Here is a 27920-nt window from a genome sequence, read left to right as displayed (position 1 = left end):
CATATTAAATCCATCTCTGAGTATCTGCATTTAAGCAGTAAAATGGAAAAAAAAATTAAAGACCATCTGGTCTTCAGCTTTCTTTATTCAGTATTCAGAGTGATTCCCATTTGTTCAGTAGAATACCTGACATTTAAAGAATACAAATTATTAGAACACATGGTCCTTGACACAGCAGTCAGTACATACATACACATGAAACAGCTGGATAGTAATTCCTGATGAATTACTGCTTATTGTGACCATATTAAGACAAAGGAGTGAAAAAGACATTTGGGCCTTTCCTGGGAGACATAAAAACAATCAGCTCAGTGGGACTGGGTCTGAGAACAGAAATTCTTTCTGCCTTGGATCTCAGCCTTCACAGCACTGGAAGAAGGGGTGGGGAATCTATCAAACATGTCAAAATGCATTAAGAATGTCTCCCATTGTATTCCAGGAGTTATTGCACCCAACTCCTTTTCAAAAGGACAATGTCTCCATTAAATAGTAATTTGCTGACTGGGCGGTAGAGATTTGCAATCAACATTCATTTCTGTTATATAAGTTTTTAGTGTAATAGATTTCTTTGTATCAACATAAGAAAAACAATGCTGGCATGGGCTGCAGGCCAGACTATGGAAAAAGCCCCATTATGTTGAATTGGATGTTTTATGGTATTTGATAAACTGGTGATTCTATCTGTAAGGTTCATCACACTTGGAAACCAGCACTTTTCCATAAAACTTTATTTTCCTTCCACATCTCTTCCTTGTCATCATTTGGCTGATGTCAAGCAGATTGTCAAAATTATTATTTATACTATTAATATTCTCAGAAATGTCTTTATGGATTTTTTTCCTAATAATACCATTGCACAGAGTTAAAATCAAACAATCATCTCCCAAACTTCTAATAATCAAGTTTTAATTGATCTCCATTTTATTCTCTGCATACAATCTTCCATGACTTCTTTAAAAATGTAATGAAAGACATCTAAGGGAATCATGTAAAAAGATTTGAGCTTACCATTCGAATATGTATCCTTCAAAACAGAATTGTCATCATCTTAGGTATACCTCTTTAATCACATTGTGACAAATATTTGTTCCTTGTGACAATACAGTTTACAGAATCCACTTTTTCCCTCTTTTAAGATGACAAAACAACAGGATTACTAAAGGTAAAGTGAATTTAAAGTAATCCTAAAAATGCAAAAAATATACTTTAATACTAGAACTGCTTGGGATCCATGAAAGGATGTACAAAGAAAAGCATGCCAGAGAAGGAAAGTTTCAAAAAAAGGGGGGGGGGGGGTTTTTTGATTAAATGGATACAAATCCTACTATTTACATGTTTATTACCTTTCAGGGAGAACAATTGAATTTGTATGATAGAACTATTGTCATTAAATGTCATTCACTCAAACATTGGAGGGATGCAAAAAAATAAGGGCTCTTTAATCAACAGGTAAGTTGGGCCAACAAGATATTTATAGGAGTCCCCCCTTATCTGGGGGAGAATACATCCCAAGACTCCCAATGCATGCCTGAAACCACAGATACTATCTAACCCTCTATTTACTTGTTTTTACTACATATACATACCTATAATTAAAATTTAATTTATAAATTGGAATACTAAGAGATGAACAACAGTAACCAATAATAAAATAGAACAATTACAACAATATACTGTAATAAAAGCATGAATGTGGTCAATCTCTTTCCCTATCAAATATCTTTTTATACTCTTATTCACCCTTCTTGCGATGATGTGAGGTGATAAAACGCCTTCTGATGAGATGAAATGAGGTGAATGACAGAAGCAGTGTGACACAGCGTTAGGCTGCTTTGACCGTTTGATGATTCATCAGGAGTATCATCTGCTTCCAGAGCTCAGTTGACAGTGGGTCACTGAAACCATATAAAGTGAAACCATGAATAAGGGGTGGGGGACTACTGTACTTTCATGCTTATTTGAATTTCACCAAAGTAAATTAATGATAGATAGTCAACTTCAGAAGATTTCTGAACTGTTTTACTTGCAACCTAGTTTGTTTTCTTTTTCTTGTTTTTCTTATTCTGACCTGACTTTTTAATTCAAGCCTCTGCATGGCTCAGTTGAACTTAAAATATGTTCCTCAATTACAAAACTAAATACACTCTTCCAATATGATCCAGCAATTGTGGTCCTTCGTATTTACCCAAACAAATATAAAACTTATGTCCACAGTAAAACCTGCACATGAATGTTTATAGCAGCTTTATTCATAAATGTCCAAACTTGGAAGCAACCAAGATGCCCTTCAGCAGGGGATACTGGGAAGGAGCTCGGTTTGGTGTCACTGGGAAGCTGAACAGAGTGAAACTAGAGTCAAGGAAGTTAAAAAAGTTAAGCAAGTTTATTACACTCTGTGACAGAGTGGACCCTGACCTAATGTCAGACAGGCCCTGAATATTTGGTGATAGTTCCTTTTTATGGTGCTTGCAAAGGTATTTAGGAGGGTTAGTGTTATGCAAACAAATGTTGATTGATGGGCTGGCAATGATGTAAGCTAATTGCCACTACGCTGCTTTATCCCAGAATTCTCTCTGCCTACCAAGAGGGGCTAAACTGCAATGCTGATTTAAGTTAATGAATTTATGATGAGGAAAGGTCACTTCAGGACACCCCAGGAGCATGCACAGTTGGACTCTAGCTTGTGTGCTTTCTCTGTGGTTTTACTCCTCCTGCTAGAGGTTTTCTCATTGGTGGAAACTGTCTGCAATCTGGACCTCTCTGTGGTCAGCCTGACCCCTCCTCCCGCCTCTCTCTGGCTTCCTGCCTAACAAATGGATAAATAAACTATGGTACATCCAGACAACAGAACGCTCTTCAGAGGTAAGAACTGAGCTATCAAGCCATGAAAAGACACAGAGGAACCCTAAGTGCGTGTAACTCAGTGAAAGAAGTCAATATGAAAAGGCTATATGTATACTTTATGGTTCCAACTATATGACATTCTGGAGAAGGCAAAATGATGACAGTAGAAAGTTTAGTGGTTGCGAGGCGTTAGTGGGAGGAAAGGCTACATAGGCAGAACACAGGATTTCGGGGCACTGACACTATTCAGTGTTATGTTATAATGACGGATACATGTGGTCATCATTTGTCCAAACTCCGAGAAAATATAACACCAAAAATGAGCCCTAATGTAAACTATGGACTTGAGGTGATTATAATGAGTCAGTGTAGGTTTATCAGTGTGCCACTCTGGGGCAGGACGACCATAGTGGGGGAGGCTGTGCATGGGTCGGGGCTGAGGGTATGTGGCAACTCTGTACTTCCTGCTCAGTTTTGCTGTGAACCTAAAGCTGCACTAGAAAGTAAAGTTTATTATTTTTTAAAAGGTTAAAAACACACTTTTGGAATATACACATTTCTGCTAAGAGAGATTATCTCTAAATGGTGGAACTATGGGTGCTGTAATTTTTTCTCTTTTTATTTGACAATGTTCCCCCAAAATTGTTTTTGTTTTTTTATTTTGCTCCTCAAATATTTGAGTTTTTTTAATTGCATTATTTAAATAATTTCTATGTATACTGAGGATCTTGATTGGGCTTTACTTCCTGCCCCAACACTATTTCTGATTGGAACATAGATAAACGACAATGGCACCTTATCTTCTTTCTCCAGTCAAAGCCAGTCTCAATCATATAGACAGATAAGTGACTCAAATGAACTTTGTGCATATGTACATCATATTAAAGACAAAGTCTTTAGGAATCTCTGTTACCCATATAGGTTACTTACTTTTCTTTTTTTTTTAATTAAGGTAAAACGCTAGTAAACCAAAGACCTAACTTAAATATTTTGAAGTTAGGTTTTAGGCCACTGTTAGACAAAATACTAAGTTGCATCCTTGAGATCAAGATGAAGAATACTGGATGATCATACAATTAGATGGCTCAAATAGAAGATTATTTAATAGTTAAAAGCATGGGCTCAGTCTCAGATGTCCAGGTATTATCTTAGCTCCAAGACTCTTTAGCAGGTGACTCTGAGAGGTTACTTTGTTTTTAAGTTTATAACAAACTTTAAAGGGAAAGGATGTTGATGACTTCTCTGTCAATTCAGAAGGTAAAAGTAGAACCATTGTGTGGAATTCAAGAAAAGCAGGTATCATATCAAACAAGACTCAGTTTAAGGCTGCAGAGTTAGTATTGCCTGCCTGTGGGTCAGTCTGGGTGTGGGAGTGGTGCCCCAGCCCTGAGATGACCTGTTCATCACAGACTAGGCGACTTCGGAGAAAAGTATCTTGGCCTGAGGTAGAAATTTGGACAAAGGGATATTTAGCTGTCCTTACACTTCTAAGACTCTAGGGTTCTAAGATTCCATTATCTGTTAACTTTACTGAACTTTCTGCTGAGAATGGTTTTTCAAATATGAAAATATTTTAAGAACAGAAGAGACAACCTAAAATTGGCTGAAATTTCAGAAAGGCATTTTTTAAATTAGGTACAGATGAAAATATCTGCCCTTTTCTCCTATATAAAAAGAACAGAAGAATTTATCATTATAGGTTTTAAAAAAAAGATATTAACTATGGCCTTTAGATGAAAGGTCCTTTAGAGTCAAAAAGAAGAGCTATCTCCTCAGAAGTTGGTCTACCACATCAGCAAGTATAATTCGATATGCCCAGGCTTCTCCATCCCGAATGGGCAGATTTACTACGATGGCTTCCTTTGAGTGACAGAGCATTTTGTTCATCACTTTGTCACAACTTGTCCTCACTCGTTTACTATTTGCTTCAATGAGCTCCTCAGCCTCTTCTCCAGCACCACCGTGACATCACCATGAAGCATAAGGCTTTCTCACACTCTACTTAAAACACTGCAAAAGTTCTCCACTTCAAATGCAAACTCTTTCTCAGGGCCTGGGAGACTCGGCGTGCCTGGGCCCCCGCACCCCTCCCTCACTGCCATTTGCACGTTCCTCCTCTTGCTGCTGGGGCTCCAGCCACACTGGCTCCATCTGGTGGGTGCCATTCCCAATGCCTGGGCCCCATTCCCCTGGGTGCTTCTTCTCATTCTTCAGTGTTCAGCTTCAAAGCCACTTGGGAGCGGCCTCTTAAAAGAAACATCAAAAACTAGCCCCACCTCCACCCATGAGTTGTTTGTTTCTTAGCTCCTTGTTTGTCCCCTTCACAAATCTTACTCCAGTTGGTATATCTTTCTCCTACTAGTTTGCACCTATTTTCTAAACTACTGCAATCCACACTCCAAATAGAAAAGAACCTTTCCTCTCTTGCTTGCCATTGTACCCCTGCCCTGAGACCGTGCCTGGCATATGATAAGAGCTCAATAATTATTAATTCCTTAGTTGGAAGAAATATTCAGTCAAGTACTACAGGTTCCCATCCGATGCATTTCCACTGGTAAATCCAGGTCCCCACCCTCTCTCGATCAGATTATTACAACTTTCTCTTAATTTCAGTATTCCACCTATCCTTTCCTCTGCCATCAGTCCATTCTCCATGCTCCAGCCAGGGAAGTACTTTTTAAATGTAAATTGAATAATATGTATCTTCTGTTTATCTTTTAAGGGTCTCCAGTTGCTAATAAAACAATAATGCTAACGTGACTTAAAATAGAAAAAAACATTTATTGAACAATTACTGTGTGCCAAGTATTTGTATTAATTCATTTATCCTCATGCAAAAGTTTTTGAGGTATATATCATACATATATGACACATATGTTATGTAGCACATCTTGCCCTTCTTCCTTCTCTTGCGTGGTCCCTAGCATACCACCCTGTAGACACGCCTAATAGGTATCCATTGTTTGATTTGCCAGTTGTCTCTTTCCCACTTTATGCAATCATTGTCAGAAGAGAGTTAGGAAATATCTGGCATTGAGCTCCCAAATATTTAACTATCTGGCATGATTCATGGTATTTCTATCTCTTACCTAAAAGAACTAGTATTCTACTAATTATAGAGTACAGCTAAGAAAATCTTTTACACATATTTTTTTGTTTGGAATTATCTCCATACAAGCTCTGCCGTCAGGGAAGGCAGAAGAACAGGTAGCACAGCTCCTAAAAGCTGTGTTTTCCTTGTGTTTGACACACCATCACACACACGTCTGCTATGCCTCTGCTAGCATAGCTGTGCAGAGTCTGTTTCTATGGTAATTTTAAGCTTATATAACACTAGCTCCTTGTAGTCTTTATGAACATTTCTTAAGTTTGTGAAAATTACATACACCACAACTTCAAAATGATTCAACTCATTTTGTAGCTATTAAGGCAATAATTATGAAATAAAACTATGTAACAATATGAAAATACTTTTACCAGTGAGAGAGGAAAGGAGTATGCTTTGGGATTTGGGCTGAGCTTATAACTGTGAGAGAGAGGAAGATGCTGGTGGTGGTCTTCTTTCCTCCCAGGAAGACCAGGATACCGTGCAGTGTCTACCTTCTCCACAGACCATATATGTTTTCAGGGAATCTGAGCCCAGGCCCAGAGGCACAATTAGGTGAAGCCAGAAGTTCTTAGCTGGGCAAGCTCTTGAAGTGCCAATGTCCAGCTTCTTCCCTCTCTCAGCCCTCCTTCAAACACCATCCTTCCAATTTTGGTAGTTCTGGAGTAGAGCTCTGGCGTCTAGAGTCTTGAGGATTCAGAATTATTGGTCTGAGCCAGTGAATCTCAAATTTTAGTGAGACAAGTATTTCAGGCAGGAGGCACTTGCTAAAATCCATAAGGTCCTGGAACCCACTCCCAGTTTTTGATTCAGGAAGCCAGGAGTGGGGCCTGAGAATTTCATTCCTAACAAGTTCAAGCTGATTCTAACGAAGCAGAGTGGACCCCCACTTGGAAAATTCTCAGCTCTTGAGAACAAGCTCTTCTGTGGGGATGTGCTTTGTATGTGGTGCCCTGAGCTGTGGTAATTTTGCTACCAGCCTGCTGGTGAAACCAACAGAAGAGGGCAGAGCCAAGCACTGCCACACCTACGCACTTATCCTGGGAGTTAAATAAATATTATTTTTAAGTCATTAAAGATGAGGAATTTGTTGTTTGCTGCAGAAAATATTCTACCTGATGTCTTTCTAAGATGAAAACTGTTGTGTTGAAAATGATGAAAATGTATATTTCTCTCTCTCCCAATATGCTTTTTATGCAATAAGTATCACCAAAATCTGTTTGATTAAATCTATAATATAAAATGGAAGAGGAAGATGTGATTATTTTACCTATTTATTCCATTTATGTAATAGTTTTACCACTTTTTCTTTGTGGTATGTTTTGATTTTCCAACTATTTTTTTCTATTGAATATGTCATTCAGAGGCTGGACACTAAATATGAGGCCTTCCTTCTTAATTATCATAACAAAAAGGCCATAGAAATGCCACCAGATGGAAGAGTTCTTCAGGAAGATACACTGGCCTGATATCAAGATGTGCACAGCAACCTGCTGCATTAAAAGACAAACAGAAGAGTTAGAACTAAGACAATTGCCTCGAACCTCCTTCTGTCTTGGCTTTGACTATGTTAGTTGAGTTCCCTGTGTGGCCTCCTTCTCCATCTGCTAATGCAAAATTTAGGTATGAGAGAATACCTAAATCCTACTTCCACCACCACCATTCCTATTATGGCTAGAGGGCTGTGGTAGGAAACATTGTCAGTTGGTCCCTGAACTCCCATTCCCAATTTTGGGGGGTGCCTCCACTCTAGAGGCTGGAAAATCTAAATGGTCATTTTCCCAATCTCCACTGCAGCTACGAGTGGTCCTGTGACACAGTTCTGGCTAATGTGATATAAACAAGTCTTCTATGGAGCCTGTATGAGAGTTTTAACTTCTTGAAAGAAAGGACTCACAGCATCTCAAAGTAAAGAGCTCATTTGGGAAGGGTAGAGAAATGGGGAGATGAAATTTGCATAATATTTTAAAATATGTTCAAAGCTAGATATTTCATAGGTGTTTACTGAATAATTTTTTATGGTTCTGTTGACTTGTTCCCAACACCTACTTCAGAAAGTTTCCAGGCTGAAATTATTTCATTTAGGCTCTAAGGAATAGCACTTTGTTACTTGCATCAGTAATTGTCACTGTACTTGAGTAAAGCAAAAATCTGTGTATCTTGTGCATGTTAATTACCTGGGCTCATTTCTATTAGCAAGTGAGATCCTTGCCAGGATCTTCAAATCTAAAAAGAGAATGTCAGTCCTACTTTCCAGCCCATCTGACTGTTAAGGAATAAAGATTCTAAATTAAATCAATAATATGGATTGTCTACAGTTCAGGAACTTAATAAAGTCACCATATCCTCCTACCCACTGCCTCCCAGTAACTATCAAAATTCCATTGAGAAGAGCACTGTTCAAGAAGAATTGCCTAAACTTTGGATAAGCGGTCCATATATTGTAAACTTCAATGTGTCCTGAATCAAGTTAAAACTCTGAGGGCTGCATAGTTCGACCACATTGTCCAGTTCCTGTAGAATTGCTCTTATGAATCGACTGTATTTAATAATTATGTCCATTACGTCCATGGAGGGATGATGCTAAGATATTCACTGTTGTCTCAGCATGAGAACGTTGCTCATTAAATTTCATAGAATATTCTTTATAAAAACATAGAAAGCAACCCCATAGGCATAAACAGCAGGAATAGTTTTCTTACTTTTGAGCAAATGTGTTTTTATTATATACACAGAAAATCGTATGTTTTTGTTTCTCTTTTTCTGCATTTCTTGCTAGAAAACTCAGAGGCATTTAAATCTATGGCCCAAGTGTAACAAGGGTGGCAGGCCTCAGCATACAGCTAAATTCATCCTAGGTTTCATCTTATTTTTCCAAACCAATTTCTCTTTCTTCCTTACCTACTCACTCTATTTTTTTCCCTCAGTGTTCGTCTTGTGTTTTGCTTGAATTTTTGTTTTTTGCATATTTGTAAATTGCTGCATGAGCCTTTGGAATAAAAGGCAGTGCAATATCACTAACCCCCAGGCTTTACAGTATTCACAAGCTTGTCCGTGAGAAACTCACTGCTTGTAAACACACACCAAAACCACCCTTATTTTGAGGACAGAAAGGTGGATCACTGACCCACCTGACTACATTCACTTAGGACCCAGTCAAAGGCACATACACACGCACACTCCAGCACAAAATCCAAAGCAGACGTGAAGTCCTGCACCCTGGTTATCAGACGAGGCTGAGGAACAGAGCAGTACTTGAAGATAAGCACCAGGCAAAGGGATTTGTAACTTAGGCAAAAGAGAAAATGTGGGCGGCCCCAAACCTGGGTGTGGGAATCAAAGCAACGAGTCTGGGCAGCTGAGAGAATGCAGCAACACATGGAGCAAACATTTTCCCCAGTCAATAGTTCATGGTTTATTTTAATAGTAAAAAAGTGTCCCCTAAGGTGGAGGTAAGAGTAATTCTCAGAAGTTTTGCCTCATATTTTTGTGTCCATAAATGTAACCAGTCATATAAAACCAGAGCACCCCTTTCCTGGTGAAATACTAACAAAGCTTCCCATGCGTTCCATGTCATCTTGCCTCCAAGAAGCACCGGGACTAAGGGTTTGGACTGGCCAAGAAGTGGGCAGAGATCTGTGCCTGCAGCCAAGAGGCCATGTTTAACATCCCAGTTTCCATAGGACTCCGATTTGGGATTTCTGGGAGTGATAATCACACCCCTACAGGTTCAGGACAAATGAGCAATAAACAGTATCAAATGGGCATAAAAATATATTTTTCCAGTAAAATTAGGTTGAAAAGCAGCCGAAGTCAGACTTGTCTCTTTCCCCTCCAAACCACTCCCTGTTGCTCAAAGGCACGGGCACTGCGTAAAGACAGCCATTCCTGCCTGGGGCCAGGCCTGGGGCTGGCTCCCCACACAGAGCAGGGAGAGGGCCTCTTCTTAGGAAAGAAGTGGCTGGAGGGTATATCGCAGGAGACAGAGGCTACTCCCCAATATTCCCTACAAGGTGAAAGTTCCTCTTGTGCTCCAAGAGGAGCATGGGGAAAGGGAGAAACTGGTCTCTCCTTCGCGTTTTCTAACCCTCCGCCTACAGACTCTGCAAGGTCACCAGGGCTGCAGGCGGACTGTGGCAGAACAAGAAAAGCAGCCGATCAGGGCAGTCCTGCCTCCCCCTTCACGTCGCTGCTTCCCCTGAGTATTGCTCTTTCGTTTATTCTTGAAATGACAGTAGCATTTCTACTTTCTGTCTCTAGATACCTATAAAATGAGTTGAGATGTTTTAATTAACTGTGATAGTGTTTCACCCGAGGCTAAAAATTTACCTTCCATTCTATTTCCATCTCAAATTATGGCCAGTTATAGCACAATAATAAACCTAATAACAAAGAAGAAAATCAACCATGAAAAATATGCCCGAAAATCAGATCATATAAGCCCTTCTATTAATAAACTTCTACATGAAAAATAAAGTCCAAAATTACAGACCTATATGAGCTGAGGACCAAACAAGATAAAGCCCCAAATTCTTCCCTCCAAAATGTCTTGTCAGCTCACCTTTGAGAAACTAGACAAGAGAAACTTGACATAGAGTTGCCCTTGTAGATTTGGAGTGCGTTCAACAGTGGAACCTGGGCTTTGTCCTGGAAGGCGTGGAGTCCCTGTAGCAGCATCTATAGGTGGTTACCACAGAGCAGAGACCAGATGGTGTCTGGGGGAAGGAGGGTCATCAGAGAAAATGCTGGAAGAGAGTTTCCAGGCTCAGGGGATATGACGCATCTCTGCCAGGAATTCAAAGTCCAGGACCTGTGAGCCCAGCTGGGTCAGGAGGAATCTCACCACTGGGGACTGAGGGTGGCCACGGTGGGGAGGAGAGGCGATGGGATTCCACCAGGGCCTTCTCCTCCAGAGCACAGCATTTAAGATACTCTGGCCTTCTCACAAAATTTAGAAAATTGCTCTTTGGGGACAATCCAGCCATAATGTCCTCCTCAAGGCTGTCTTATTCCCCAACTCTTATGTTTAAAAACTCTTAATTTCCATTTCCCTTTGAAGTCGCTCCTCCCTGGTATGCAAATGCTGCACTGAGCATGGGCTCTGTCTAGGCATCTGGGTGCTAGAGATACTGTCTCCCTTATTTCAAAATCAGAGCATCCCAGTTTGTAGAAGCTTTGCATTCTCCACAGTCCTCCTCCTGTCTCTGCATTTTCTCATAGATGACAAGGTCTCCAGACATGTTTTCCCTGAGTTATTGTTGCCATTGCCAGTGCCTTTCTCTCTTGCACATAGTAGGTCTACAAAATATACACAGGGCAGGTTGCTCCTTGTGGCTACCCCTGTCTCAGCAGGATCATCGCCACTGGCAGCTCCTCCTGATACTTTTAAAGACTGCGCCTTTTAAGGCTGAGTGTGAATCCACATTATTGCTCAAAAATCCTGAAATCCTCAGCTCTTGAATTTTCCCTTATTCCAGGACATCATTTCCTTGCCTCCTTCTTGGTGTCATAGAAAGTATTTCGAGTGCTCAGTTTTCCTCCAATGTACCCCACTCAGATGATTTTTTACATTCTAAACTGCTTCTTAAATTGGTCCCTTTCCTTGTCTGCTTGTAAATCTAATATTACTAGCTGAATTTAATATTTTGTTTTCCCCTTATTTGAGGATCTAAATAGTTATTTTTCTTATACACATCTGGAGGCTCTTTCTGTTGATCCCCCTGTCTCCATTTCTGCCTAGAATGGGAGGAAAAAAGACATGGGTTTGGGGCATCCTTCAAATGCAGATATAATGGGATGTTTTGCTTTTCTTGGTGTTGAGGAACTTTGGCAGAAACCCCAAAGGTCCATAAAATTATGTCTATCAAGGACTCCCTAAAGGGAGGTCCTACACTACCTACTCTGGGCAAGCTAAGAAAATAGGAGCCCAGTTCTTCCAACATGAATGCTTACCCACTTCCAGCCTAATGGGGGTGATGGCAGAGATGCTGGGGAGGAAGGGCCATTCTGGAGGGTCATCAGTGGGCTGTGCAGAGCCTCACACCCCCATGACCAAGTGAAAGTGACCTTGACAGAACAACTGGGAGAATTTGTCACATGTTCCCTGCATTTGAGGAAAAGGAAACTCTTGCCGGTAGCAAACCAAAAGAGAAGCTGGCTGGAACCACTTGCCTAGCATCAAGGAGAAAAAGAGCTTCTATGGGGGTGAGGTTCATATCCTCTGATGATGGGGAAAGGAGGCCTGAGATTTCTCATGGCCCAGGGGGCCTGTGGTGGAGAATCAGCCTCTAGTTATTTTAAAAAGTACCTCCATCTTCCTGAAAGGATGAAGGGAGCCAGTAGAGAACATTTGGGATGGTCCATAAGAACTCCAGGGGCAGAGATAGGTAAAGTTTAAACAAGTAAACATGTGAAAATGAGTCATTGACTACAGTAATGCCAGTATAATCAGAGGTCTCTTGGAAGTATCAGACACATACATACACACACACACTTGATGGGCCTACAGCAAGAATAGTGTTGGAGGCCCACCTACCATTACCTAAATAATTAAAAGTGTAAATAAAACTAATAAATTGTTGAATAACATGTTTCATCTTCCTACCTTAAAAATATAGCTTCAGAATCATCTGGAAGACCAGGGTCAGATTTATAATTTTTAGACTCCTCTAAGCTCCATGGCAGAAGAGGGCAACATGTGGGGGGTGGAGATTGCCAGCGCCCAGTCTCCTGCCTAGATCCCTCACCCCTGACTCCACCATCCAGCAGAAGGAGATCCAGGTGCATGCATAGGAAGCCCCAAGCCCAAAGCACCAGGCTCCACCCACTTACACCCCAGCAAAATGTCACCCCTGGCCATCCTTTGGGCTTAGGAGTGCATGCAGCGGGTGTGGCCTACTCTTGGAAGACAGACCTGGGGAAGAGGCCTGAGCAGGGACTGGAAAGCAGGGTCAGGGCCCCTTGGAAAAAGAATCCCTGGGTCCCAGGACTGAGAAGGGGTTTGGAGGGGGTGCTCCTAGTCCCCCAGCAAGGACTAGGGCAACATTAGAACCTCAGCCTCACCTAAACTGCCTCTTGTTGATTCCCTCTCCCTTTTGGCTGAAGGTCAAAGAGCTCAAAGACCTCATCTAATAATTGGGAAAGGGAGTCAGTGGTGTGGAGGTCAGAGCCAACCCCATGAGCTCCCCATTACAGGCTATCAGCCCAAATCAGGCCCTTAAGCAGAAGAGGAAACACCAATAGAATGAGGTTTGGAGGTTTGACTATTACACTCAACTGGTTATTTTAATTTCTGAAGTGAGCCTGTTCTTCATTTAAGAGTGCCCAAAACTCTAGGACTTGCTTTAAGGTTATTTTTCAAGGAGTGTGGAAGAACAAAATTGAGACCCAGTTTAAAGGGAGTGATCAGAAAGAAAAAAATTGCTTTGGCTCCTGGTTTCTTGCACCCAGGTTGCCCAGTACACCAGTTACATGTGCATCGCATCAGGAGGTAATGGTGTGCAGGAGCAGAGAGGTTTAGGAGTAGAAAGTCCTGATTGCCATCCAAGGATGAGGCATGGCCATGGCACAGGTGCACAACTGCTCAGTATTAAAAATGCTGTGTGATGAATGGCCCAAAGCACTTGCTTAGAGCTGAATCACGGCCTTACACATGATTATCTAAGCATAACTTCATTAGTCTTAGTGAACTTGGTCTGCTGCCAATACATCCCAGAAGGATATCCCAAAAGCAGAAAGCAAACCCCATGAAAACCTCCTGATATGCCTGAATGTTACTGGATTTTCTTCTTGCAAAGTGGCTTAAGTGGAAAAAACTTTTATACACCAATTTTGTATATTTCAATGAAGGAGTCTTTGATGTGTGATTTAAAATCTTTGCATAATATTAATAATCAATATAACTGAAAATGAATGCATTTTAAATTACTGCTAACTTGACATGTGCTAGTAAACACCATGCATTTAAATCCCTTTGGTTTGAATTATCATCCCTCATTGTATCAAGGAGAAATGGCCAAAAATGGCCAACTAAAACAAATGAGATTCTTTATTGTTTACACATATTTTGCCTGTAACTTTTGACTGAATGGCACAGGTTGGTGTCCTTTTGCTGAAGTTATCTGGAGAGCAATTTTACACTGTTCAGCTACTGCCCAGTACTGTGTATAATGACATGCCTGCACTGCCAGCACTACTTTACCTAAAGACACTGTGTCTGCTGTTGTGAAGTTATTCCTATACCTGCCCAGGATATTAGGGTTTGTTTGGGGTTTTTTAGCATCATATGCAGTATATGCTGTGTTTACTTTCTGTATCACTGAATCACATTCCTAAGCTTTTGCCTTTCTCATCAGGAACTGAAAGAAACTAGAGACAGAATAACTACACTATATTTTAAGTTGAGACTGAGTCACATTCATTAATACTTCCAACATATGTGCTATCTAAATCTCATAAATCTCATAAATTAGGAACAGAAGACTAGAAAGTCTCAATATTGAATGAGCTATAAAACCGTGTAATGACATTCATGAGTCTATCTGGAAATAAATGGCTAGATTGGAGGTTCAACTCAAGTAATAATGGGTGTAGGCATGCTGACCTTTGTACTTGCTCATATGAATTGTCATTTGCTGTCCCTGGACAGAGCAATACAGCATCATCCACGGGTATTTGAGGAGAGTGGTGTGAGATTCAGAACTATGCGTGGTGCATACACTCACTCTAATCTATTGCTATAATATTATTAAACTACTCTAGTTTCTTCTTTACACTTTAAACTCTAAAAAACCTGATTCCTACAGAGTATTCTAAACACAAACATTGTTTTCTTATTCCTTTTCAGCCTTCCAGTAAAAAGAGCCTCCTCATTGTCTTTCGCATGTTTTCTGGACTGCTAAATAGAAAAGAGCTGAGAGATGGATGGAGCAACCACAGGTAAAGGGTGCACAGGGCTCCGTGGCTTGAAGTGCATCCACATTGCAGCTAGGTAAGGAGGAGAGCTGAAATCACAAGGGGCAGCTCATGCTTCATTCACCACAAGGTTCAAATAATAGAAGCCTGTATAACTGCATTGAGTTTATTCTCTATCATGGTCCAAGCATACAGTGAATCTTTTTAATAGGGAAGATATATTCATTACCACCACTACCACCACCACCCTACTTTCCCTCTTTTTTATCTGTTTATTGGCAACATCCACCAACCTTCCATGACTGGGTTGAACTCCTAGCCTTGATTCCTAAAATCCAAAATTGAGATTAAGATATATATAATTAATACTTCATAGTTAACTTGAGATTATATGGTGGGTGGTAACTAAAGATGCCTATAAACAAGCTACTTAATTATAAGAGATCAGTCTCTCCAGATTTATCTTTTCCGATAGACTCAGTCTAAAGAAAATAGTCTAAAGAAAAACAAAACTGAAAACAGTACATAAACAGTACATGCACAACATAGCTGCCTTCACAGTTAGTTACATTCTAGTCTTTTGCCTCTGTTGGAAAAAAAAACAAAGTAAAACAGTAGAAAGAGTAAAATCATTTCACTATCCAGTTTGGGGATTGAACTCCAGCAGATGAAGACTGTGCCCAAGACATCAAAGGTGCCATGTGACGACCAACATAAGGAACTATGAACCAAAAGCTCAAAGCAGAGACGAACAGGCCATGGGAAGTATGAGCAGGACCGGTGAGAGACCTCTGAGCCAGCAGGTGAGAACAAAGACGGACCATCTGAGCTGTCAGCTGCCCAAGCAAGTCCCCAGTTTAAAGAAGTGAGTGTGATGTGAAGAAAGGCAAACTGGGTTTCTGGGACTAAGGCAAGCTAACATCGGGCTTCGGGACTTCAGAAAGAGTAAGGCAACAGCTGCCCTAACAGAGAGAAGAGAAAGAGCCTCCACATTGTCTTTCGCATGTTTTCTGGACTGCTAAATAGAAAAGAGCTGAGAGATGGATGGAGCAACTACAGGTAAAGGGAGCACAGGGCTCTGTGGCTTGAAGTGCATCCGCATTGCAGCTAGGTAAGGAGGAGAGCTGAAATCACAAGGGGCAACTCATGCTTCATTTATCACAAGGTTCAAATAATAGGAGCCTGTATAAGAGCTTGCATAAATCCAGTATAACAGGATTACACCAATGAGTCCGCTGGCTAACTGACAAAGTTAAACCAGAAGATCATAAAAAATGATACCTGATACATACCCTACATAATTGACTTTGACTAAAAACATATAAGAACACATTGATTGACCAAGACTTTGGTCTAGAACCAAACTTTTCATTAGCATATGAATTCACTGATTGGAATTCTGCATTGTGTTTTCATGATTGATAATACATTCTCTATAACGCCAAGTTTTAATGTCTTACAAGTGAAACAAGAATTTAAAATCCCCTACAGATTTTTATGACTCCCCTTCTCCAACTTGTATAATTGTTTTATACATCTATTTACAGCTAGGCTATTTACGCTGGCCTACATCTAATTTTACAGCAATAGTATTTTGGTGCCTTAATTTGGGGATTTTTTTGGGAAGATAGCTAACTTTATCTAGTTTTTTATATAAAGCATTCAACAATAATCTTTTTTGCATTCTATCAGCAAATATGTAATATCTAATTAAATTAGGAACATGTAACAAAAGTAGAACTAGCATAAACAGGCGTGAGATAAAGCACACCCCACTTGGTAAGCATACAACTCAATGGAGAGCACAATCAATCTGGCAAGTTAGTTTAATGACAATAGCTTAAAAGTCTATAATTTTATATGATTTCTAAATTAAAAATGTTTTTCATCTGCTACATTTAACAATGATAGCTTCTTAAAAACATACAAAGATATAAACTGCTTCTAAATCCAAATGGTGAATTAAGTTATTTGTGGGAAAATATTTCTGGCATTTACTGGACTATATGATCCCCGTGTAGACAAATGCCAGGAGTAGGTTTAGATCGACCGAAGAGCCAGGCACAGACATCACAAACAGGTTTTAGTTACCAAAGGATAGAGAAGAAATCAGTCAGGAGATGAAATAGAGACATCAGCAATAGTTTCCTAGCCAGATGGAGCTATGATCTCCTAGAAACCCAGTTCTCTCTACCTAAACATGCAGTGAATGAGGCTCAATTGCCCTCCTCCAAATCGTGTTTATGTGTAAACCCTATATACATGTTTATATACACCTGCTGGCATAGTTCTGCTGAACGTTAGTCTAGATAATGTGCTGGAGACTGCCTTGTCTGCGCCAGGGGCAACTCGTCACAACAGGACATCACAACAGAGTACAGGAAGACTCATCTGTGGAGATAGACACATGCCACCCTCTAGGTTAATACAACCCAGGTGATTACTTGGTGGACAAAGATCTGAAAATAGAGCAAAGATCGGTTATACCGCTGTCTCTGAAGGACTTGCTGATGTGTTCTTAAACCAGTCAAACGTCTCTCTGCATGGATGTTAGTTGAAAAAAATGTTTCAGTAACAATCTTTGGAAAATGCTTGGTTAAACTAAGTTAAACAGGTTTCTTTCCAGCAAAGCTTTAATATTAGTCACTCGTCAGGAGGAGGCTATTGCCAGCAGTGTTTCCTGAACTAATCTCAACTCAAGCCTCGTTTTCCTCATTTATGCATTTCCTAAAATCACAGTTCTCTAGAGCATCATTTGGGAAATGCCACTGCACCTGGCATGCCGAGTTTTGTGTCTGTGTCTCTGTTGGCTCCTAACCCTGAGGGCAGAACTTCTTTAACTTATTCTAGGATTTCACATTTCATCTTCCAGTGGGACTTTCAAGCCTTTCTCCAAAGACCTGCAGCCTTTTGAGGACTAAAGAGAATTCACAAACAGAGTCAAATATTATCTTTGTTTGTTCATAAGGTGGTTAGAAACTCAGACATGTGGAACAGTCACCTTGTAATACGTGATAATAGTGGTCATAATAACAAGACCTATGGATTATTGGATACCTGCTGTGCTTCATATGCCGTTAGCTTTCTCATATGTGATCTCATATGAGTCTCTGCACTAGTAAATATTATTATTCCCATTTACATATTGGGAAACTGAGGCCCAGGGACATTAAATGCCTTTCACAAAGTTGCACAATCAATAAGTGGCAGAGATAAGCTGAAAACAGGCCCTTTCTCTTACTATGTCACCCATATGCCTCCGTGTGCATAAATGCTCGTACTGTAGTAGTTCAAGGAGAGAGAAGTGATGAGCGATGAGGCATCCCGAAGAAGCCCATGAGTGAGTGAGACGGGGGCTGACGGTGCAACTTCCAGGCAAGCAGAGGAGGAAGCAGAGCCATTCCAAGTGAAGCGAGCAGTGCAAGCAGACATGGGTCGGGGGCTGGAACCACTAAGAGCTGCATTAACAAATCATCGAAAAGGGAGTTTCTTTACAACAGCAGATGATGAGGTCAAAATATATTACAATGCACAGGAAGCTACATGGGCTGGGCAAGGACAAGACTGGAGAGTTCAGGAGAGTCTGTGATACTCACCATCTTTGTCCTGCAGGGGGTGCCATCCCAAGACTGGCCAGCAGCCTCCAGACAGACTCACTTGCAGCCAGCCAGCCTGGTTTGACGCCCCAGGGAAAGGCTTTATGTTCAGGAAAGCACACTGAGAGGCTGGGGCGGCCACTCCCTGAGCTGGGAAAGATGCTGGGGAGAGGGCAGACTGATGCACCTCGGGGTGGGACAGGGTCTTGGCCGTTGGATTCTCCTTTTCTTCCTATCCTCTGCCCCTCTCCTGGAGACCCACCGTAAAGCACTAAAGCAGGACGTGGTTTGTAGCACCGCATCCTTCCGCAGGGTAAAATCATTCCGCAGGGAAGGCACAAAGGGCCAGGACTTCAGACTTCATGGAGCGTTCAAATGGGAGTGCTTGTACGACCCGGGCCACTGAGCCATTGGGGAATGTGTCCTGGTCAGAGGTATTAGATGGGAAGAACAAAATGGATGTACTGGCCTCTGTGGGAATTTCCTAACTTCTGATGATAAGAATTACCTGACATAGTAAAAAAAAAAAAAAAAAATAGTCAAAATTCTTTCCCCAGAATACTCCCCAGAGCGTTCTAATTCAGTGGTTCCATGAGGTGCCTGGCATTTTGAGTTCTCTACAAGTTTGTGTCATCACTGGAGAATTTCGGCCACCGCACTCTATCCTGCTGGCCCCCAGGGCGGCCCGACAGCCCTCAGCCTGGCCCTCAGAAAGGCAGAGGTTCAGGCTCCACCCCGCACCTACTGAATCAGGATCTGCCTGTTAACGAGGTGTTCGGGTGCTTCCTCCTCACCTTAAAGTAGCAGGGCGCTGTGTCCTCCAATTTTAATGTATAAACAAATCACCTGGGATCTTGGCAAAATGCAGATTCTGACTCAGAGGGTCTGCATATCAGGCGCCGTCAGGAGTCAGCATTTCTAATAAGCTCCCAGGGGACTCAAGTTGCTGGTCTGTGGACCACATGTGGAGGCGCAAGGATCTAGACTAATAGTGGGACAGTTTATGGTATTAAACAGACAACAAACAGTAACTGCATTGCACACAGAGTAACAGGGAATTAGTCTCGAAGTTAAACGTGTGAGGTGAGTGACATCACTGTTTGAGAGACAGCAAATAAATTTTGGCTCTAGTCCTGCTCCCCTCCCACCACCCTCACTTCTCTATCGTGCATGCATGTCTTTTCTTCCTGCTTTATTTCTGCTTTTGGTGACAAAGTTTCTGACCATGAAGTGTATCTCTGGGAAATGTCCTCTTTGTTCATGACAGTGTTACTACACCACATATTTGTCCGAAATCGCTATTCCTCGATTGTCATCATGCTATTGGCTATTACACTAAATTGGTAACTGAAAGATGGTGTGGCTGTCCCAAATCAGTTACTGCATCAGTTTCTGAACTTTCAGATCATTCAACTTCTTTGTTAAGGGTATGTTTGTTCAGTCAAATCTTTACAATAAGCCTCCACTTGAGGCAGTAGCAAATGCCAAAAAAACTATCCTTTCTACAACTTTTTATGTTAACCAGTTTTAACAAATGGCTTTAAAGCTTTTATTTTTTAAAAAGAGAAGTGGTATCTGAATAAAATGATGCAAAACAGTTATCAGAGAATAAGAAGTGTTATATGTATTCTAAGATCTACATTTTAGGACCGAGCAATTCATTCTGAACACTAGTTGTCTTTTTAGCCAGGAATGAATAATTCCTGTTTAGTTAAAAAATAAAATACTCAAAATAAAATCAGTGTTATATATACATGAAAAACAAAAATAAAACAAGCAGAATTTCTTACTGTATATATTTGGAGATTTGAAGAACATGTATGTTGCAAATGAAAAACCTTCCACACTGAATGAAAATAAGTATCAAAGCATATATACATATAATCCCTACTGAGTAAGAAAATGATCCCGGTAAAGAATTGCAGACTTCTGGGATTTCATTTCTTTGATGGACATTATGCTAAGATCTGACACTTCTACTTAGCTATTTTTTGCAAATAACACATCTGTGCATCTTAACAAAAAATGTGTATGAGTGCAAAAGTTGCTGAGTATAATCCCAAAATTTAGAGGTGAAATTTCAACAAGAAACAATTGAATCAACTGGACTATCACAACTTCTTTCTCAAATTTATAGCAATTAAACATCTGGTAATCCTTTGAATCTGTTGTTACTACTTTTAAGTGACTCAGTTCTAAAACTCTAGGTGAGTCTGATTCCATAATTTCTCTACTTAAGTGACCTTTTTACTTGTGACATGGGTAAATTCATTAAGAAAAGAAAAATCACTGAAGTTTACTTAAGGATCCTATATTAATTTGCTAGGGATGGCATAATAAAATACCACTGATTAGGTGGCTAAAGCAACAGAAATTAATTTTCTTAGAGTTCCAGGAGCTAGAAGTCCAAGATCAGGATGCGGGCAGGGCTGGCCTCTCAGGAGGCCTCTCTCCTTTCCTTGAGTACAGCTGCCTTCTTGCTGTGTCCTCACGTGACCTTTCCTCTGCCCGCAAGCATTCCTGGTAGCTTTTCTTCTTCTTGTAAGGACACCAGTCATATTGAATTAGGGCCTCATCCATACGACCTCATTTATCCTTAATTAACTCTTTACAGGCCCTATCACCTAACGCAATCACATGAAGTGTTAAGGCTTCAACTTATGATTTTGGGAGAACACAACTCAGTCCAGAATGGACCCACTTTCAATATAATTTACTGGCTGTATTGATAATATTCACCACCAAAGAGAATTAACCATCAACTTAATAATCATATTCAAGTATTTTGCAAATGTCTAGTGCTTGATGTAGTAAGCAAATTGCTTATCAATAAAACATTCCATTTTTATATGGCCTCACAGCTTATGAGGGACTTTTGGGCACCCTTTCTCATTCAGTCCTCACAATTCCCCACTCTCATATTATCAAGTCAAAATTATTAGCCTTATCTTAAATGTGCAGAAGAGAAAGGAGAGGTTGACTTGCTCAAGATCGAGAGGATAATACATGGTGAGACCAGAACTAGAACTCAAGCGTTTGTCTCCTAGTCCACTTTTTCTTTTCTGAACTATGACAGCAATTAAATTAAAAATGGCCCCTGACTTGGAAAAATTGCAATCATAAATATTAAGGTGCCAATGTTGGGTTGGTTGTGAATTATTGGGAGAATGAAATAGTTGGAGTTGGGTTCCGTGGCCATAAGCAGTTTCTCATGGTTGACCTTCTTCCAAAACTGCCAAGATTTAGTCCTAGGGAGAGATTATGGTAAGGAGCTGCAATATAATGAATTATAAGAAATACATGTTTGGCCATTCAGATAACCAAATATACATTTCCAAAGTATATTTGGTCTTCACCCAAAGCTATCTAAAACACTTCAGAGCCTTAAAGGTGAAAAAAGGGTGTCTTGTCATGTCAATGAGAGACTTTTGGACCAAACCCAAGGGTGGGAGCTGAAGGTTAAATCAGCCAATGGCCAATGATTTAGTCAATCATGACTATGCAAAGAAGCCCTCACAAAAACCCCTGAGATGAGCATATCACTCTCTTGTGTCCTACTTCCCTGTCGGAGACAGTTTTCATGCCTGGGGAACCAGAACATATTCACATGCCACTGAGCCAGGCCCCAGGTTCCACAAGGATAGAAGCTCCTTTATTTGGGACCTTGCCTATGCATCTCTTCATCAGGCTGTTAACTTGTACGCTTTATGGTATCCTTTATTAAAAAGGTAGGCATACATGTTTTCCTGAGTTCTGTGAGTTATTCTAGCCAATTAATCTAACCTAAGAGGGAGGTCGTTGGAACCTCCAATGTGTAGCCAGTTAGGACAGGCGTGTGACTAGCATCTGGAGTGGGGGGTAGAGAGCAGTTTAATAAGATGGAGCCTTTAGCCTGCAAATCTAGTGCTTTCTCTAGGCAGATAGCATTAGAACTGAGCTGAGTTCTTGGAGACCCTGCTGGTATTCAAGAACTGGTTGGTGTTGTGCATGGGAAGACCCCCTTGCCAACACACATGCATTGGAATTGGGTCCGGGAACCTGAACAGAGTTGTACTGCTGTGCATAAAAACACAGGAGTCACAAGAAATTGTGCCATTTGTGACAACATGGATGGAACTAGAGGGCATGACGCTAAGTGAAATAAGCCAGAGAAAGACAAATACCATATAATTTCACCTACTTGTGGAATATAAAAACAAAACTAAACAAAAAGAAAAAAATTAGCAATAGACTCCTAGACGCTGAGAAGTGGCTGGTGGTTACCATGGGAGAAGGTTTGGAGTGGGTGGGTGGGGAGCATAAGAGAGATAAAAGGACACAAAAATTTTCATTCATAATATAAGTTTGTCACAGGGAGGGTAGTATAGCATGGAGAATATAGCCAGTGATTCTGTAACATCTTTCCATGTTGGCAGTAACTGCACTAGTGGGGGTGAGGATTTAATAATATGGGTAACTGTTGAACTACTGTGTTGTATACCAGAAAACAACGAAAGACTGTATATCAACCCTACCTCAATATTTTTAAAAAGTAAAAAAAACAAAAAACAACAAAGGAGTCTGGAACAGTGTGATAGGTGCTCAAATAATATATACGAATGAATAAATATTGAATAAATCCAGAAAGTCCCAGTAACTGGTCTACTGTGAGTCTTTGATATTGTTGAATAAATAAATGAATGATTAAGTGATAGAGTTAATTTATTTCTTAGGATGACGTGATACTTAATAGAAATGGAAAGCCTTTCAGAATATACCTTGCCAGGCACATCTTTCCAGACTCAGCTCAGGAAGCCTCCCAAGAAGCCCTAGTCCCTCTCCATGAGCCCAAAGCCCCTCCTGTACATCCCCATAACATCACTTCTCTTGGTCTCCCAATGCAAGTCATGTGCATAAATCTCAGTCTCCCCTTTAGACTGTGAACTCTTCCAGAAGTTTGGTTCTTTGTCTTATTCATGCTTACCTTCCATAATGCCTTGCACATACTCAATTGTGGAATTGAATCAAAACGTTGGTGTTGAGTGGAATTGAATTCACACTCAAAAGTGGGAGCATTTTCTGGGGTATCTGGGAGGTTAATGCAGTCTCTCACACTTGTGTACTCTGATCTTACCTTAACCACCAAGTATGTATTGAAATTTTTGTTTTAAGTTCAGAAAAGACATCTGGAATAGTGAAGCCATTTTCCTCATGCTTCTGTATTTTGGACCCAAAAGAGAGACTTTTCTCTCTTAAGCACAAATTGAAACACAAACCTTTCTTTGTGTAAGAATTTTCCAAGACACTCATTTACACAAATCATTTTCTGAGGTGTTCTCACTAAGCCTGCATAAAGTATATTGCCTGAGTTTTTTCAGCACTAAGGAATGGCCAAACTGTCTGGTTTTTCCATTCGAGGTTTCACAGGAACTTTTTTTATACTTCAAATGTTCAGTAAAACCAGAAACACTGGGATGTTTTTTCGTTAAGAGAATGTTGAGAAAATTCAGTTATATCTGCAATCACAAATGTAAACAAGAACGTGCAGATTTCTCAATCGAGAACATTTCCCTATCCAAATGCCTTTCAAAACAGGAGCCACTTTAGCAGGTATAAATTAGAAACAATCTGGAAAGCTTTTTCGGCAGGTGCTGATTGAAATGGAAATTTCACACAACAAAATTGATTACAGTTGGAAAATGTAAGACTATTGGAAAAAAGAAATGCAACTACGACTAGATTTCATAGTTTCCTACAGAATGTTTCTCTCATGCTGGCTTTTGTAGAGTAGGCCTTCTCGAACTGTAGAAAATGTCCAGGTTCCAGCGGCAGAGAATGAGGGCCTCCACAGGTATCTGTCCAAGGCAGGCAAAGAACATGCAGTCATCCACATCAGTAGCCTCCACCTAAGTCAACAAATCAATTCCCACCATCAAAGAAGTCAATATCTTGGCACCCAAATTTGGTAGATACCAAAATCATGCATCCCACTTCTGACCCAACTCACACGTCCCCTGTTGTTTATGAAACTGTCTACTTCCCTTCATTCGGTTAGAAGGTAAGTGAGAAGAGTTGAAGTAGACCAGAGAAGAAGCAGAATAAAGCCTTCACTCAAAATTTTACACTTGAAACCTCGATGTATTGTGCTTTGACACTGGGATTTGATTGCAACATGTTTCAAAGATATAATGCCTTTTAAAATCTCATAGAATTTCACTGAAATAGAATATAAGGAAATTCAAGTGACAATCCTTTCACTTTTTTAGAGAGATATTATAGAGAGATTTGTGATAATAAATATGCACTTGATACAGAAACTCTAAGGATTGGAGATATAGAGTTGCACAGAGCTGTGAACAGAATTGTTTTCAGAACACGGACATGCAAAAAATTCTAAGTGGGGAGAATAAATGGTACATGGTTACAGTCATCATGCCTCCTATGTTTGGCTCACATCCATGTAGGCATCTCTTCCATCGTAGTATCTGTTAAATAAATGGTTCTTAATAGGCAGTTGGCAGAAGGTGATCAGTGGGAGACACCACAGGAGGAGATTTGATTTAGTTGGGGACATTTTTCAACTCTGATACCCTCTCCCACTTGTGCCAGGATCAGAAGCAAGGAAGAGGGAAAGCATCTGTAATTTGCAAGCACTTTCTAGATGATTCCATTATGATTCCCCCAACTCTTATTGAAACAATAAACAAAGAAATGAAAAAACACCTCAGTGTTTTAAGTAATTAAGTATAACTACTTTCATGATGAGTCAAAGGAGGAAAATCTATTCTGTATTCATATAACTGAGGATTTTTAAATAAAAGAGAAAACCATGGAGATCACAATATCAGCTATCTCATTTTATAGTTGAAGAAACTGAACAAAAGTGTTTTGGTTACTTAATGTTAGAAACAATATGATTTTACAACTAAAAGAGCTTTTTTTTATAACAAATCTATACACAATAGAAAGTTGAATCAAAGAAGGCTTATTTGCAGCATCCTTTAGCAAATAATTATCGAGCACTTTGTTATAGGTATTCCAATTGCCTATGTTATTTATAATCCTCACATCTATTCTATGAAACAAATACCATTTTCTCCATTTTACACATGGGGTGGGAAAGGACAAAGGCACAGAGAGGTGAAGTAATATCCCCAAGATCACATAAATGGTTTGGTAGAGCTGGGATTTGAACTCAGGTTATGTAACCTAACAGTAGGTGGTACACCTGAGCTGCCTACCAGGCACCTAGCACCCTGCCAGCTTCTGTAACAACAATAGTTGGGGGGGGAAAGGGATCCTATGTTCATGAATTACTATAAATAATTTAAAAGTAAACCAACTATTAAATATATACTTTCAAAGTCTGGTAAGTACCATAAAGAAAAGGAACAAAGCAGCATCAGAGGGTGCTCATAAACCTTAGTTTATAAGATCAGAGAAGAGGAATGGCATCTAAGCTGAGGCTGAGAAGGGGCCACAGGTGATAGCATATGCCAAGGCCCTGGGATAGAAGAGCTTAGCCTCCTCAAGGAACTGAAAAGTGGCCTTGTGGCTGGAATGTGGGTAAAATTCAGAAATACACTAGAAAAGATGGGAGCAGTAGATGAGGAGGGCCAGATCATAAGGAGCCTTGGTGGCCATTGTAAAGAGTCTGAAATTACTTCTCAGTGAGTGGTTCACATGTCCTCTGGGCAGGGGAGGCAGTGGGCGAGCACGTGTCTTGCTCCCTTGACATGTAGGCACCTGAATACACCACCTCATTTTCCTCCCGTTTGCTGTCATGTTCTAGAGGCTTCTTATCCCCCATTTATGTATAGTCTTCCTTTCCATGAAAGTACGGTCATCATTCATAATGAGTTCAACATTCACAAGAGTATCCACCTGGGACTCTACTTCTCTCAATAACACCATCTCACTTGTGCCTTCCTCCACTCTGCCCCTGTCACCCACACGACAGTTACAGCTGAGGTCCTCTGGTTCATCAGCAGAGGTTGCTCCACCTTCAAACATCTCACTTTTAAGCACTCTCCAGTCACTACTTCCAATCCTTCTACTGCACTTGTTCAATAGCCCCACTGACAAAATTCTTGAGCCTTATCAAAACCTCAATTCCATGGACCCCCACTATGTTATCACTGTCATCCCATCTTCTCGGCCCCTCTCTAAATATAAGAAGCAGGAGAATATAAAAGCTCTGGGTGATGCCAGTATGTGACGTGCTTAACCAAACAGCTGAGCACTGGGGAGGGAACCACACAGGCAAGTGGGCTGCGTGATATTCAAGGGGCCCTCAAAACGCTGGCCATCTGGCTGCATTTCCTCATTTTTTGCCACTCTCCAAGATGATTACTTTATACTTTTTCTCTGTTATTTTTTCCCATTACCCCCATTTGATTACCTCACTCCATGTTTCATGGAGCAAATAAGAGCCATCAATCAGGAATTCACTCACCTCCCTATCCACAAATCTAGCAACCTTTCTACACCTTCTTTCTTCTTAAAACGGAGAACACGTCTTCCCAGCTATTCAAGTTCAGACCTTGGTTTTGCGGTTCCTGTCTCCGGCCTTCCCGAGATCCCCAGTCTGGTGTTACCCGACCCCTCTCTCCCTCCCATACCGTCAACGCAGCACTTCTGCTGGGCTGCGTCCATCAGCCTAAACACATGCTCCCGTGTGTGTTTTCAAAAGAGGAAAGATCCCTCCTCCCATTGCCCCGCACGGCACCGCATCTCCCTTACCCGACTTCCCTTCAGAGCAGAACCTCTCAGAAATACGCCCCTTCTCGGCTTCTGTTCACCCTCCGTCCTCGGGACTCGTCGGGGCCTGTCAGTCAACAGCACCCCCCACGCCGCCGGGTCTGGAGGCCGGCTCCCCGTGCACGCATCCTCTCGGGGGCGCCCACCGCGGCCGAGCGCTCCTCACTGCAGTTCCCTCTCCCGGGTTTTCGTGGCAATACACTCCGCTGGCTTCTCCTCTCACCTCACTGAGGGCTCCCCGTCGATCATCCGCCCAGCCCCTCCTTCTGCATCTGCCTCGCTGCTTCCCCCCTTTCTCTCCTACTCCGACAGCGAGGGTTCCCCACTGCTTTGTCCCATTTCCTTATCTCACGTCTCTCACCACTCCCCTTACCACTGAGGTTATTAAATAACATTCAGATTTACACATCTGGCCTCAAACTAGTCTCTGAGCTTTTGACTTACAACTCAATTGCCCACTTGACTTCTTTACTTGATATCCAATAGCCATCACAGAATTCATCTGGTCAATCTCTCTTTTCCCAAAAGGCAATCCCCCCAAACTCCCTACCCCCAATCTGCCCCACATAGTCCTGCTGGTTCATGCCATTTCCCTCCCCCCACAGCCCAAAAGCCAATTAGCAAATCTGGCCTTTAATCGGTGTAGTTGTTCTCCTCCTCTCTCCTGCTTCAGCTCTAGCCCGAAGCCATATCATCTCTCCCCTGGGAAGCTCAGATTTGTA

General features: G+C 41.0%; 1 long non-coding RNA gene across 2 annotated transcripts; it reads right to left on the bottom strand.

Annotated features, from left to right (window-relative positions):
* Positions 1 to 1367: 1367 nt before the first annotated feature.
* On the bottom strand, positions 1368 to 27424 carry LOC140845883 (uncharacterized). 2 transcript variants are annotated; one of them, XR_012124791.1, is made up of 3 exons: positions 27181 to 27424; positions 24195 to 24344; positions 1368 to 1895 (listed from the first exon to the last, which is right to left on the bottom strand). It is a non-coding gene; the product is annotated as an uncharacterized lncRNA (long non-coding RNA). The 2 variants fall into 2 exon arrangements; XR_012124790.1 differs by lacking the exon at positions 1368 to 1895 and having other exon boundaries at positions 20239 to 24344.
* Positions 27425 to 27920: the final 496 nt, after the last annotated feature.

Source organism: Manis javanica, chromosome 13, assembly GCF_040802235.1.
Source record: "Manis javanica isolate MJ-LG chromosome 13, MJ_LKY, whole genome shotgun sequence".
Taxonomy (NCBI): Eukaryota; Metazoa; Chordata; class Mammalia; order Pholidota; family Manidae; genus Manis; species Manis javanica.
Note: the sequence above shows the minus strand (reverse complement) of the source record. Positions and strands in the feature narration are given on the sequence as shown.